This window comes from Cebus imitator, unplaced genomic scaffold (genome assembly GCF_001604975.1).
Source record: "Cebus imitator isolate Cc_AM_T3 unplaced genomic scaffold, Cebus_imitator-1.0 Scaffold125, whole genome shotgun sequence".
Lineage (NCBI taxonomy): Eukaryota > Metazoa > Chordata > Mammalia > Primates > Cebidae > Cebus > Cebus imitator.
In genome coordinates, this window is record NW_016107440.1 from 469,236 (window position 1) to 481,558 (window position 12,323).

The window sequence follows — 12,323 nt, forward strand, 5'->3', positions numbered from 1 at the left end:
TGAATGCACTGGAGGACAGAAACCCCAAGACACTAGGCACTGCATTTTCCACCTCAGGACCTCATTCTGCAGCTGCTGCTGCCAGCACCAAAGGGCTTCTCCCCAGGAGTGCACCCTTGGAGCATACCCCTCCTCCTTCTGCCTGAAGGAAGGAAGGGAGTTTCCCAACGCTTTCCTCCTATGTTACGGGTTCTTGAGCCCACATCTCTCTGGATGTGCCTGATTGGGGGGTTGCTGGTGTCCTGCCTGCAAGAGAGGCTGGAAAAGTGAGTGGAGCTGGGGATGGTCCTTTGCCCTCCTGCCCTCCACCCCCACCAGGACTCATAAAGTGGTTGATTCTTCCTGCCTAGAAAGAAGTTCAGATGCTAGGTTGCCAAAAGGAAAGAAAAATGTCATCTGTGACTGGACCAAACATGGACATGGGACTTTCATTCTAGCAGGGAAAGTAAGCAGATCAATAACTGCATATATTATTATGTTAAGCGTTAAGGAGAGACAGAACTGTGAGAACCTATAAAATGGAGACATCACTGAAGTAGCCTTTAAACCAAGCCCTGAAATCTGAGAAGCTGAGAGCTGCCAGGGGAAAGGGTGGAGAACAACTTCCTGAGAATAGGGAACAGCAAATGCTTTCAAAGTCAAAAAGAATGGGAGTCTTCTTGAAAGTCAGTCAGTGATGACACAGAGCTGGGAGAACTTGAAGAGAATTAGGAAGGGGTTTGGAGGCCACGCTGGCAATTATAGACTTTATTCAAAGGGTTTTGGGAAGCCATTAGAGAGTTTTAAATAGGGGAACCAACAGGCTTGGGATTTTAGATTTGCATTATTTAAAGACCACCCTTTTTTTCTTTTCTTTTTTTTAATTTGAGACACAGTCTTGCTCTGTCACCCAAGCTGGAGTGCAGTGGCGTAATCTTGACTCGTTGTCATCTCTGCCTCCCAGGTTGAAGTGGTTCTACTCAGCCTCCCGAGTAGCTGGGATTACAGGCATGCACCACCATGCCTGGCTAATTTTTGTATTTTTAGTAGAGATGGGGTTTCGCCATTTTGGCCATGCGGGTCTCAAACTCCTGACCTCAGGTGATCTGCCTGCCTCACTTGGCCTCCCAAAGTGCTGGGATTACAGGCATGAGCCACCACGCCTGGCCACTCTTTTAGAGAAAAAACTTGAGAAGGAGAAGCATAGGTATGAGATGGCCAGTTAGGAAGAGCTTACAGTGGCTTAGAACTAAATTTGTCATAGAGGTGGGGAAAAAGAAGATGGATTTGAGAAATATGCAGGAAGTACAGTCACTAAGATGGGATTCATTCGTGACACGTGTGTCGCCCCAAAGTGTCAGGACACAACTAACTTGCTTCGGAATTACAGTTGCATTTTTTGAGGGACAGCATCTGGTGGTCCAGAAGCAGGGTGGGAGTGGTGTGTCAGGCAGCCATGCAGAAGGAACATTGAATGCCCCATTGAATACAAGAGTAGGGAACTCAGAAAAGAGACCTGCCTGAGACAGAGACTCCAGATTTAATCAGCAGCCAGTGATAGGTGAAGCCACAGAATGGATAACATGACCTAAGGGGAGAGAGAAAAAGGAAGGTCTAGCAAGAGCCCAGAGAACTCCAACGTTGAAAGATTTGCAGAGGAGAAGCTAAACGGAAGTTGAAAAGGCCAGGCAGCAAGAGGAAAACCAGTCCCTGAGAAGAACGTTTTTCACGAGCTGTGAAGCCATTTGTTTCAAGATCAATGGAAAAGAGGGACTGCCTGGCATTGACTGATTTCATCAACATGGAAATCATTCATTTTAACAGCTGCCCTTTTGGAAGTTTGCTGGAGATGAGAGTTAGGGGAGGGTGTGCTGAGAGTGTGAAGAGGTAAAACAACAGGAAGTGGCAGCCCTTTCTGCAGAATATGGCCCTGAAGGGCAAGGGCAAGACAGGAAGACAAGCAGAGGGAATAGGGACTTGAGGAAGGATTTTTTTTTTTTTTAAGGTGGAACAGATTTGAGCATATTTAAATACTACAGGGAAGGCTATATATTGGGGTCCTCTCAAGAAACAGAGCCAATAGGATGTGTGTGGATAGAGAAATTTATTATAAGGGCTTGGCTCATGTGGTTATGGAGGTTGGCAAGCCCAAAATCTGCAGGGTAGGCTGGCAGGTCGGAGACCCCGGGAAGAGCTGACGGTGCAGTTCCAACTGAAGGCCAACTGCTGCAGATTCTGTCTTGCTCCAGGGACCTCATTCTTTTATTCCAGCGAGGCCTTCAACTCACTGCATGAGGCCCACGCCACCGCTACTATGGAGGACAAGGGGCTTTACCAAAAGTCCACCAATTTAAATGTTAATCACAATCGCATCCAAAAACACTCTCGCGAAAGTGACCAAATGTTGACACTGTGACCCAGCCAAGCTGACCAATATCACCAAGAGATGTGGTGGATACAAGGGAGGGCCGGAGGGGGAAGGGATTTGTTTCATTTTTGACACAGACACAGCAATCCTCCAGAAGCTCCCTCTGTACCCTTCAGTTCCAAGGCCCTGATGGCTCCATAAGGAACAACGAACAGTGACCTGTTTCAGTGCCATCTAAACCAACAAAGATGGATTGTAAATGATTTTTAAAGCCATATTTGCAACCACACCCAACACTTGCAATTATGACCACCCCTGGTTTGTGAGTTTGAGAACACACTGCCAAGAGAGCTAACTGTTCTTTATAATCAAGGGAGAGGAATTTGAGTGTCAGGTCAGGTTCCTGGGGGACCGGGAAGGAGACAGGGAGACGAAGGAGGCAGCAGATACGCTCTTTCTGAAAAGGCTCTGGAATGTAAATCCCTCCTCTTTCTTCCAAACAAAATATCCTGTCGCAGAGACAGGGTGGATTATTTAGGGGGGCCCTCAAAGAGAGCTGAATTTCACAAGCAGATCAGACTTGTAACTTGCCGATAGCACATGGGAAAACTATTATTTTTCTCCACTTTTTGTTTGCGTGTGTGTGTGTGTGTGTGTGTGTGTGTGTGTGTGTTAGAAACAGGTTTCACTATCTTTGCCAGGCTGATCTCGAACTTCTGAGCTTAGGCAGTCCTCCTGCCTTGGCCTCCCAAAGTGCGAGGATTACAGGCATGAGCCACTGCGCCAGGCCTCATATTTTAAAATTTAATTTACATAAATAAAAACTGTTTTCAGTGGACTGTTCTGCAGATTTTGACAGGTAGGTACAATTACCTAATCACCACCACAATCAAGATACAGAACAGTTCCATGCCCCAAAAATTCTCACATCTTCCTTTTATTTTTTTATTTTTTAATTGACAATAATGATACATATTCATGGGATACATGGTGATATTTTGAAACATTTAATGTATCGTTATCTTATCAGGGTAATTACCATATCCATCATCTCAAACATCTGTCATTTATGTTTCTTTTGAGACAGAGTCTCACTTTGTTGCCTAGGCTGAGTGCAGTGGTGCAATCTCAGCTCACTGCAGCCTCCGCTCCCCAGGTTCAAGTGATTTTCCTGACTCAGCCTTCCAAGTAGCTGGGATTATAGGTGCCTGCCACTGCGTCCGGCTAATTTTTGTATTTTAGTAGAAACGGTTTCACCATCTTGGCCAGGCTAGTCTTGAACTCCTGACCTTGTGATCTACCCACCTCAGCGTCCCAAAGTGCAGGGATTACAGGTGTGAGCCACTGTGCCTGGCCAACATCTCTCATTTCTTTGTGTTGGGAACTTTCAGTATCCTCCTTCTGGCTCCTTGAAACTATATGTTACAGTTAACTATAGTCATCCACCGTGCTATAGAACACTAGAACTTACCCTTTCATCTAGCTGTAATTCTGCATCCTATCCACCCCCCTTCCCCCACCCTTCCCATCCTCTAATTGTCCTCTGTTCTACTTTCCGTACATCCTCATTTAAAAAAGCAAAAGACTGATTGGAGACCTGAAAGCATCCTTAGTCAGTGGTAGCTTTGGATACTCACAGCAGTTACCTGACAAAATTGTTTAAAAAGGGGCAGGGTAGACAAACAACATATATTTAGTAATGACACCTGCAGTGTGGCATCATATTTGCACATGCTAGGTGTATGCAGTTGTAAATGCCTTCAACATTCATTTTACTGGCTGAGGATGGTGACTCATGTCTGTAATCCCAACACGTTAGGAGGCCAATGCAGGAGGACTGCTTAAGTCCAGGAATTAAAGATCAGCCTGGGCAACTCAGCAAGACTGTCTCTACAAGAAAAAAAAAAAAAAACCCAGGTGTGGTGGAGTGCACCTGTAGTCCCAGCTACTCTGGAGGTTAAGATGGGAGGATCACTTGAGCCCAGGAGTTAGACGCTGTAGTGAGCTGTGATCGCACCACTGCACTCCAGCCTGAGTGACAGAGCAAGACCCCGTCTCTTAAAAAAAAATCACTTTACAAGCAATATTTATTGGTTGAAACAGTGGCGTAAGCAGCTCTCTCCAGCCTGCTCTAAGCAAAAGCAAAAAAAAATTTTTTTAATTTTTTTAAGTTGGGGAAAGTCATAGTCACACTCAGAACAGGATAAACATCTTCATAGATGTTTATGAACACAGAACATAGAACCATGGGTCGAAGTGAATGTGACGGCAGTGGCCTTCTGTGCTCCTGTAGGACAGCCGGTGGTGCAGCTGGAAAGTCAGGGCCCTCAGGAGGTGGGTGCAGAGTTAGAGAATGTTGATTCAGCCCTGCCACCTGCCTGGAGCCTCCAGGCCTGGGCGAGCACGTGGGCCACAAACGGTGTATCTGGCTTCTTCCACGTGACACCGTGTTTGTGAGGTCCACAACAACACGCTGTCAGTTCCAACAGGCTATCAGTTCTTCATTCTTTTTTATGGCAGTAGAATGCTCCAGCGTATGGATATACGCTCTCCAGACTTTTTACAATGAAATATTTAAGACACATAAAAAGATCCACGAAATAATAGAATGAATAGCATGGAAGGAGTCCACAGCTTAGGGAGTAAAGCCTATTTGTCAATTACTCTATGCCTGTGGGAAACAGCCTTGAAGTCATGTTGATAATTGAGTTTCAGGAGGGAGCAGAAGTAGTTGGGTGGGTTTGAGCTGCCCTCTTCACTCATAAGTCCTTGTTTGACCTTGTCAAACTCTAGGGATGTAGAACCTTGCCAAAAGTAACACTAAGTAAAAATAAAATAAGCTCAAACTTAGAAGCTCAGATTTGGGTTGCCGCCCACCTCTGCTTTCTCTTCTGGTTTGTATTTCATTCACTACCGTACTTCTTTCTGTAAATAACATAGAGCCCCTACTATCGCCAGGCCTGTTCTAGGTGCGGAAGATATAGCAGCAAACAAACCAGACTAGAGCTCTATACTGGTGGAACTCACGTTCAAGTTCGGGAGACAGTAAAACAAGATACATATAAAAAATAAGCCATTTTATATTATCTGCATGTTCAGGATCCTCGCAGATCTGCAGGCAGATGGGGAGCAGGTATATCACAGACACGTGTTAGAAACGTGGGGACCCACCCTGGAACAAGTGAATTGACATCTGTGTTGTAGCAAGATTCCCCAGGTGATTCACAAACGCATTCAGGTACTATGGGAAAAAAAGAAAAAAAAAAAAGGAGCTGAGGAGGGAGTGTAAATTGCAGGGGCCGGGGGTGCTGTGATTTTAAAACCAGTTGCCAGGAAACAGGGAAGGCCTGGTTTGGAAGGAGGCCCTGGCATAAGAGCTAAAGGGGGTTGGGGAGCGAAGCTCTGCAGGTATCCGGGAGAAGCCACCGCGGCAAATGCGAAGACCCTCGGGCCTCGAGGCAAGGGCCTGCCGTCCTGAGAGGCAGGGGCAGAGCCAGCTAGGGGCAGCGTGGTCGCAGGTGCAGCCGACTCATTTTTACTTCGCCTGCGGTCGGTGTTTGGGTTGTGTCCTGCGGCGCCGTCCCTGAGCGCTGGAACGTGCGGCCCTGCAGGGCAGCGAGGCCCGGGAATGCACAGACCTGCGCGCTTCCAGCGCCGTTGGTCTGCGGTTCCTGCCATTTTGGCTCCCAAGGCTTTTCTACCTTGGACTTTCTTTAAAAAATGCAAATTCTCCTTTTATGGGCCAGGAGTGTAGCAGAAGGCTCAGGTCCAAGGACACCCTTTGGATTTAGTCCTTTCTGTCGGCTCCCGCAGTCGAAACATCTTTCCCTTAAACTCTGCCTGCACTCGAGCCGTGTGCTTGCACCATGGACCCTGCACAGAGGAGTCGAGGCCAGTGCACCCAGGCCGGGGCAGACGGGGAACGCCCACGTGCTCACCCTGCCCTCGGCCTTGCAGGGGAGGACGCTTCTAGTGTGACCCTGGCGAGTCACTGCGTCTCCCCACGCGCGCTGCTCCCTCTGCGAAAATGGAGAATATCAGCTGCCCGGCTGGGTGGTTCTGACCCGAGTGGGGCCACTTCTAGGGAAGCTGCTTTGGCTAGAAAGCGCTGCCGGCCTCGGCTAAACCACGGCTGTACGGATCACCCTCGCTCCGCGCCCTGATCTTCGTGTTGCTGCTGCACCCGAACTTGTGAGGTTGCTGCGCCCCGGGGTCTGGATTCCGCGCCCGCAGCGGCCCCCGCACGGTGACCATAGACCTGGGACCCGGCCGAGCGTCTCCGGCCACAGGATTCCCCGGGGAAGAGGCCCCGAGCGGAGGAGAGGAGCGATTGGCTGGGAGGGAGGTGGGACAAGCGGTTACGCCGGCGCCGGGAGACTGCAGGGCGGGGACGCGGGGGCGGGCGGAGAGGGGAGGACATTGAGGCGGCTGCGGAGGAGCGGGAGGACCGAGCGGAGCGGGAGCGGGGGAGGAGAGGAGGGAGGGGCGGAGTGGCGAGGAAGAGGGAACTGGGACGGGGTGACCCGAATGGGGAGGCGGGGCCGAGGGGACCCGGGCGGGGTGGAGAGAGGGCGGGTGGGAAACGGGGAGGGGGGTTGGAGGGAAGAGGAAAGGGGCAGAGGAGCCCGCTGGGGAGGGGAGAGGAAGGAAATTAGGGTGGAGTGAGCGAAGAGGAGACGAGGGACTGGGCGTGCAGAGTAAAAGGAGCTGGGCGGGGAGGAAACGAAGAGGGAGAAGCGGAGTGGGGAGATCAGGAGAGGGGAGGGCGAGGCGCCTCCCCGCAGCCGGGCACTGGCCTGGGGTCCTCCCCTCCCCCGGGGGCCAACGTCCCTGGGGCGTGATTAGCAGCTCCTAGGGGAAAAGGGCGGGGCCTGAGCTCGGGGCGCGGGGGTCCGGGTGGGGCGGCGACCCGCGGCGCTGCGCGAGACCGCGGCTCTGGCGCGAGGCCCTGAGTTTGCCCAGGGGGGCTCTGGTCACACCGCGTTTCTGGGCCTTTAGGTTCCTCCTCGTCTCTGCTCTCCGCCGACGCCCTGCCCTCCCTCCGCGCGTCAGAGCCGGGTCCCGGGCGCCCAGTGCTGGGGGGGACGGGGTGGGCACAGTCGGGGACGCCCCAGCGAGGACCTACTGGGTGTGATCCTGGGCGCACGAGATATGGAGCTGCAGTGACGAGACGGTCACCCGAAGGACCCTGGAGAGGGGCAGCTGTATGGGGTCCTGGGAGAGGGTCTGACCGCGGGCCACCTGAGCGTCAGCGGGGTGGGGGACGCGTGGGCCTGGAATGATGGGGAAGATCTGGCTGGTGGAGACGTGAGTGCCCCAGAAAGGGAGGCCGAGGTGGTGGAAGCAAGGGCGCAGCTTGCTGGGCCCCAGGACCTGAGGGGTGGGAGGGAGCTTGAAGGCCTCAGGCCAGGCCAGCGGGCAGCACCCACTGCAGCCTACCAGCGGAAGGTGCGAGGCCACCCCTGCCCTCACCTATGTGTGACTTGTTGAAGTGACATTTCTGAGCCTTGGCTTGTCCACATCTGCTAGTGGGGCAGTATCGGAGGGTGGTGAACATGTATAACATGTGGGAAGCTGTGTAGTGCCCTTCCCAGCCTGGCTGCTTCATGAACCTAGTCCCTTTCCCTCCTGGAAGAAGGAAGTCAACCCAGAGACTTCTCACTGCTAGGCACCTTCCTAGCACAGGTAAGAACCACGTAGAATAAAACAAGACGCATGTCAGAGTCCAACAGAACAGGTGCCTGGCCTAGCTGGCCTCGGTTTGGGGCATGAATAAGAATCCCCTTACAAATTGCATCTGCATCAAGACTTAAGGCCTCAACTTGCTGATCCTTTGCTAGGGATTCTTATCACAATGGAAATAATATACTGCCATTGATTGCATCTGAATGAAGAGACACACATAAAGATGCACGTTTCATGGGAGTGTCTCTCTCACAAGCAGAGAGAACTCTTCTCGGCCAGAATTCCTTGACTTTGGAGTCTGTGTGTGATTCAGGACTACAGATTTTTTTTTTTTTTGAGACGGAGTTTCGCTCTTGTTGCCCAAGCTGGAGTGCAATGGCGAGATCCCGGCTCTCTGCAACCTATAAAACATAATAGGGTCAGAGAGGCGGGATCCACAGCAGAGCTGTGGGCAAAACTGCTGGCACCAGGCAGGTCCCTCCTCCAAGATACAGCATAGAGGCTGACGTGCCTGAAGGCACACAGGCTCTGGGTTAGGCTTTGTGGGATTCTGACCTCACTGAGTCATTATTGAGAATGCCCTGGTGTGTTAGATCATGACTCAGTTTCTCCATAGGAAAACTGGGAGCAAAGTTACTGGCTGTTTAGCTTCCCTGAGGGTAGATGCAGTTTTAAAATAGCTTCTTCAAGTTGAGGCAGTTGGTTGGTGGGTGTCACTATCATTTCTGTGGGATGGAGGAGGTGTGGCCTCCAGGTGAGATCAGTGCCATGGCATGGCTGAAGTGACATGGAAAGGCCAGGAGGCAGCCTGACAGGAAGGGTGGCATCCTCCAAAGGGAGTGAAGACAGAAACTGGAGGGGTGTGGCCGACCCTTCGTAGAGAGACTTCATGACACTGGCATTCCCCGGGGTAGTGTGTGGCTCTGTGTAAGTCCCAGACATTGGCCAGGGCAGGTGAAGCCGCCCTCGATGCCATATGTGGAACTGGATTTAATTGGCAGGATAATCATTGCTGAGCCACAGTGTCACCACAAATGCAAACAAGCGTGCACCTTCTTTCCTGGTGAGTGCAATAGTCAGCCAAGCCCTTGTGGACCAGCCCAGCCTTGTTTCCTAACTGGGTGGGCCCTGCTTTGATGACAGGTGCATTCCTAGAGGTACTGTCTTCCTGCAGAGCTTTACGTAATGCAATGGGAGAAGAACGCTTTGATGGCGTGAGCGCTTAAGGTCCTTGAAACCCCAGCGAACTCTCAGGGCAGCCTGGAGTGAATGCAGTGGCTCGGGAGCCCCTTCCTCATCTGTTTGGGCTGGCGTGTTTGCCACCCTTGGAACCTCTGTCAGCATTCCCTCTGTCTGTCTCCTCAGCAAGCTCATTTATGTCCTTATACCTACACTCAGGGACCTAAAAATAATCTCTCTCATCTCAGCCAAACTTTCTCATCCTCAAGATGTCGTTCAAGCCACAACTCCATCTTCCATCTACCCCAGTAGCTCCAGGATTTTTCTCTGAGCTCATAGCATTCAGAGTCATTGAACACACATACTGATCTTGAGTTGCCTGTCATTTTTAGATTATGAGTCTTTTTTTTCTTTTTTTTAGGTGGGTGTGGGGTGAGGTTCTGTTGACCATGCTAGAGTGCAATGGCATAATCATATCTAACTGCAGCTTCAAACTCCTGAGTCCAAGTCATCCTCCCCTCTCAGCCCCCGCCCCCCGGTAGCTGAGACTATACCACCATGCCTAGCTAGTTAAAAAAAATATTTTTTTTAGAGATGGGGTCTCACTATGTTGCCCAGGCTGGTCTCAAACTTTCGGCTTCAAGTCATCCTCCCGCCTTGACCTCGCAAAGCGCTGAGATTACAGATATGAGCCACCGAGCTCAGTGGTTTTTGAGTCTTAACTTTTCTTCTGGAACCTAGGTTTCCTGATGGCGGATGTGCTATGAGATATATTGTTTACCGCCGAATCCAAAACCATGTGGAAGATATTTCAGCATCCTGTTCGATACTTAGAGACTGTTACTTCCGGCAATAATCCATGAAGAGCTGTGTTTAGATGTGTAATGAAAACACATGTGATAGCCAGGCATGGCAGCTCATACCTGTAATTCCAACACTTTGGGAGGCCAAGAGGAGAGGATTGTTTGAGGCCAGGAGTTTGAGACCACCTAGGGTAACAAAGCAAGATCCTGTATCTACAAAACATTTTTTTACATTAGCCAAGTAAGGTGGTGTGCGCGTGTAGTTTGACTACTGGGGAGGCTGAGATAGGAGGATCGCTTGAGCCCAGCAATTGGAGGCTGCAGTGAGCCGTGATTGCACCAGTGCACTCCTGCTAGGTGACAGAGGGAGCCCCTAACTCAAAACAAAACCAGACACGGGGAAAAACCTCCACACGTGTCAGGATTTTCTCTGTACTCTCAACTACTCTCGGTACTTCACTTCTGACACCAGCTGTGTGAATTTTTTCCCCGTGTTGACCAATTTTCCAGCCCCAGCTGGAAGTCCTGAAATTCAATCCAATTCTGACACTACCTGGAGTTGGCACAGCCCCTACCGGCTGAAGTCTGATGGGGCTGCCATTGGACTGCCCCTACTTCAGACGCCGGTTGCAAGCCCTCACTGTCACCTGTGCTTCTGATGGGCCAGCTACAAATCAGAGGTTCCCATGACCCCAGCCTCAGATTCTGTCATTTCTGGAATGGCTCACAGAACTCAGATAAACACCTTATTTGGTTTACCTGTTTATTATAAAGGGGACAGCTCAGGAACAGATGAAGGGAAAAGAGCACAGCTCAAGAGACGGGGAAGGGCATGGAGCCCTCACAACCCTCACAGGTCTGCCGCCCTCCCAGCACTTCCATGTGCTCAGCAACTCAGAACTCTCTGCACCCTACCTTTTTGGTGAGGCTTCATGATGCAGGTATGACTGATAAAATCATTGACCATCGGCCTTTCAACTCAGTTTCCAGCCCCTTAGACTCCTCCCGCCTCCCCAGGGGGTGGGAACTGGGGGTCAGTTCTGAACATTCCCATCCTCTCATCACACGGTGGGTTACCCTGGCAACCAGCACCACCATCCTCTAAGAGCCCCCCATCAGCAGAACCTCAGGTTGAAAGGGGCTTGTTATGAATCACTTAGGAAATTCCAAGCATCTTACAAGCTCTGTGCCCAGAACAGAGTTGAAGACCAAGTGTGTATCTCTTATTGTAAATCATAATACCATATCACAAACTGATTAATTGACACTCTTCAGAGCCAACAACAACAAAAACTTTCTCATCCAAATACCTAAGAAACAAAAAGCTGACTCTCAGATGCGACTGAGGGTGCTCAGCTCTTCTCTTTCCTCTGCAGCCTGGCCCCTCTGTCCTTGGCCTGTCTTGTGGGAAGGGACCAACTCTGTCCAGCATACCTTGCAGACACAATGCAGCTATTTCCAGGGTCAACTCTGGAGGAGCTCAGGGAGCTGCAACACCACACAGTGTCAGGAATTTCTCTCTTCCTGGCTCAGGAAGCCAAGGGAACGATACTCTCAGTTTCAGTGACTAGGGTGGCATGTGAACTTCAGGGGTTTCCCTGGGTGAAAATACAAATCAGCATGTATTGAACTGGACACGGGGTGTGGGGGCAGGGGGGCTCATACCTGCAATCCCAGCACCCCACTCTAGATGCCCCCATGTGAACACCTACCTTTTTAGGCTTCGCAAATGACTTTAGGACTAAGTTGTTCAGGAAGGGAAGAGGAAGAGCAGCATATGACAGCTAGAGTCTCAGTTTCCTTACTATAATGTCATCATGATTCCTGCATTATATGGTTGCCATGAGAACGATGTGAGATAGTGTACGGAAAGTGCATCTGCACGTGGTGATCCTGCAGTGTCACTGCCGTCATCATTAGGATAAACCAACACCTGCATTGTCTTCATTTATTTATTTATTTTTAGTAGAGACGAGGTCTTCCTGTGTTGCCCGGGCTAGTCTTGAACTCCTGAGCTCAGGAGATCCTTTCACCTCAGCCCTGCAGAGTGCTGGGTGAGCCACGTGATCAGCCCAACACCTGCATTTTTACTTGTCATTTGGCAGAAATACATCAGAGACCCCGGGACCAGAGTAACCCAGGAAGAGTGGGCGAGAGTGGTAGATATATCAAGATGGGAGGCTAGGCTGGGCGCAGTGGCTCGCGCCTATAATCCCAGCACTTTGGGAGGCTGAGGTGGGTGGATCCTCTGAGGTCAGGAGTTCCAGACCAGCCTGGCCAACATGGTGAAACCCCATCTCTATTAAAAA

General features: G+C 50.7%; 1 long non-coding RNA gene across 1 annotated transcript in view; it reads right to left on the minus strand.

Moving 5' to 3' along the window:
- Positions 1-8,354: 8,354 nt before the first annotated feature.
- LOC108312459 overlaps positions 8,355-12,323 on the minus strand; it is a 17,669-nt gene continuing 13,700 nt past the window's right edge. The window contains exon 2 of the long non-coding RNA XR_001828643.2: positions 8,355-8,433. This is a non-coding gene — a long non-coding RNA (uncharacterized LOC108312459). The remainder of the gene's footprint in view (positions 8,434-12,323) is intronic.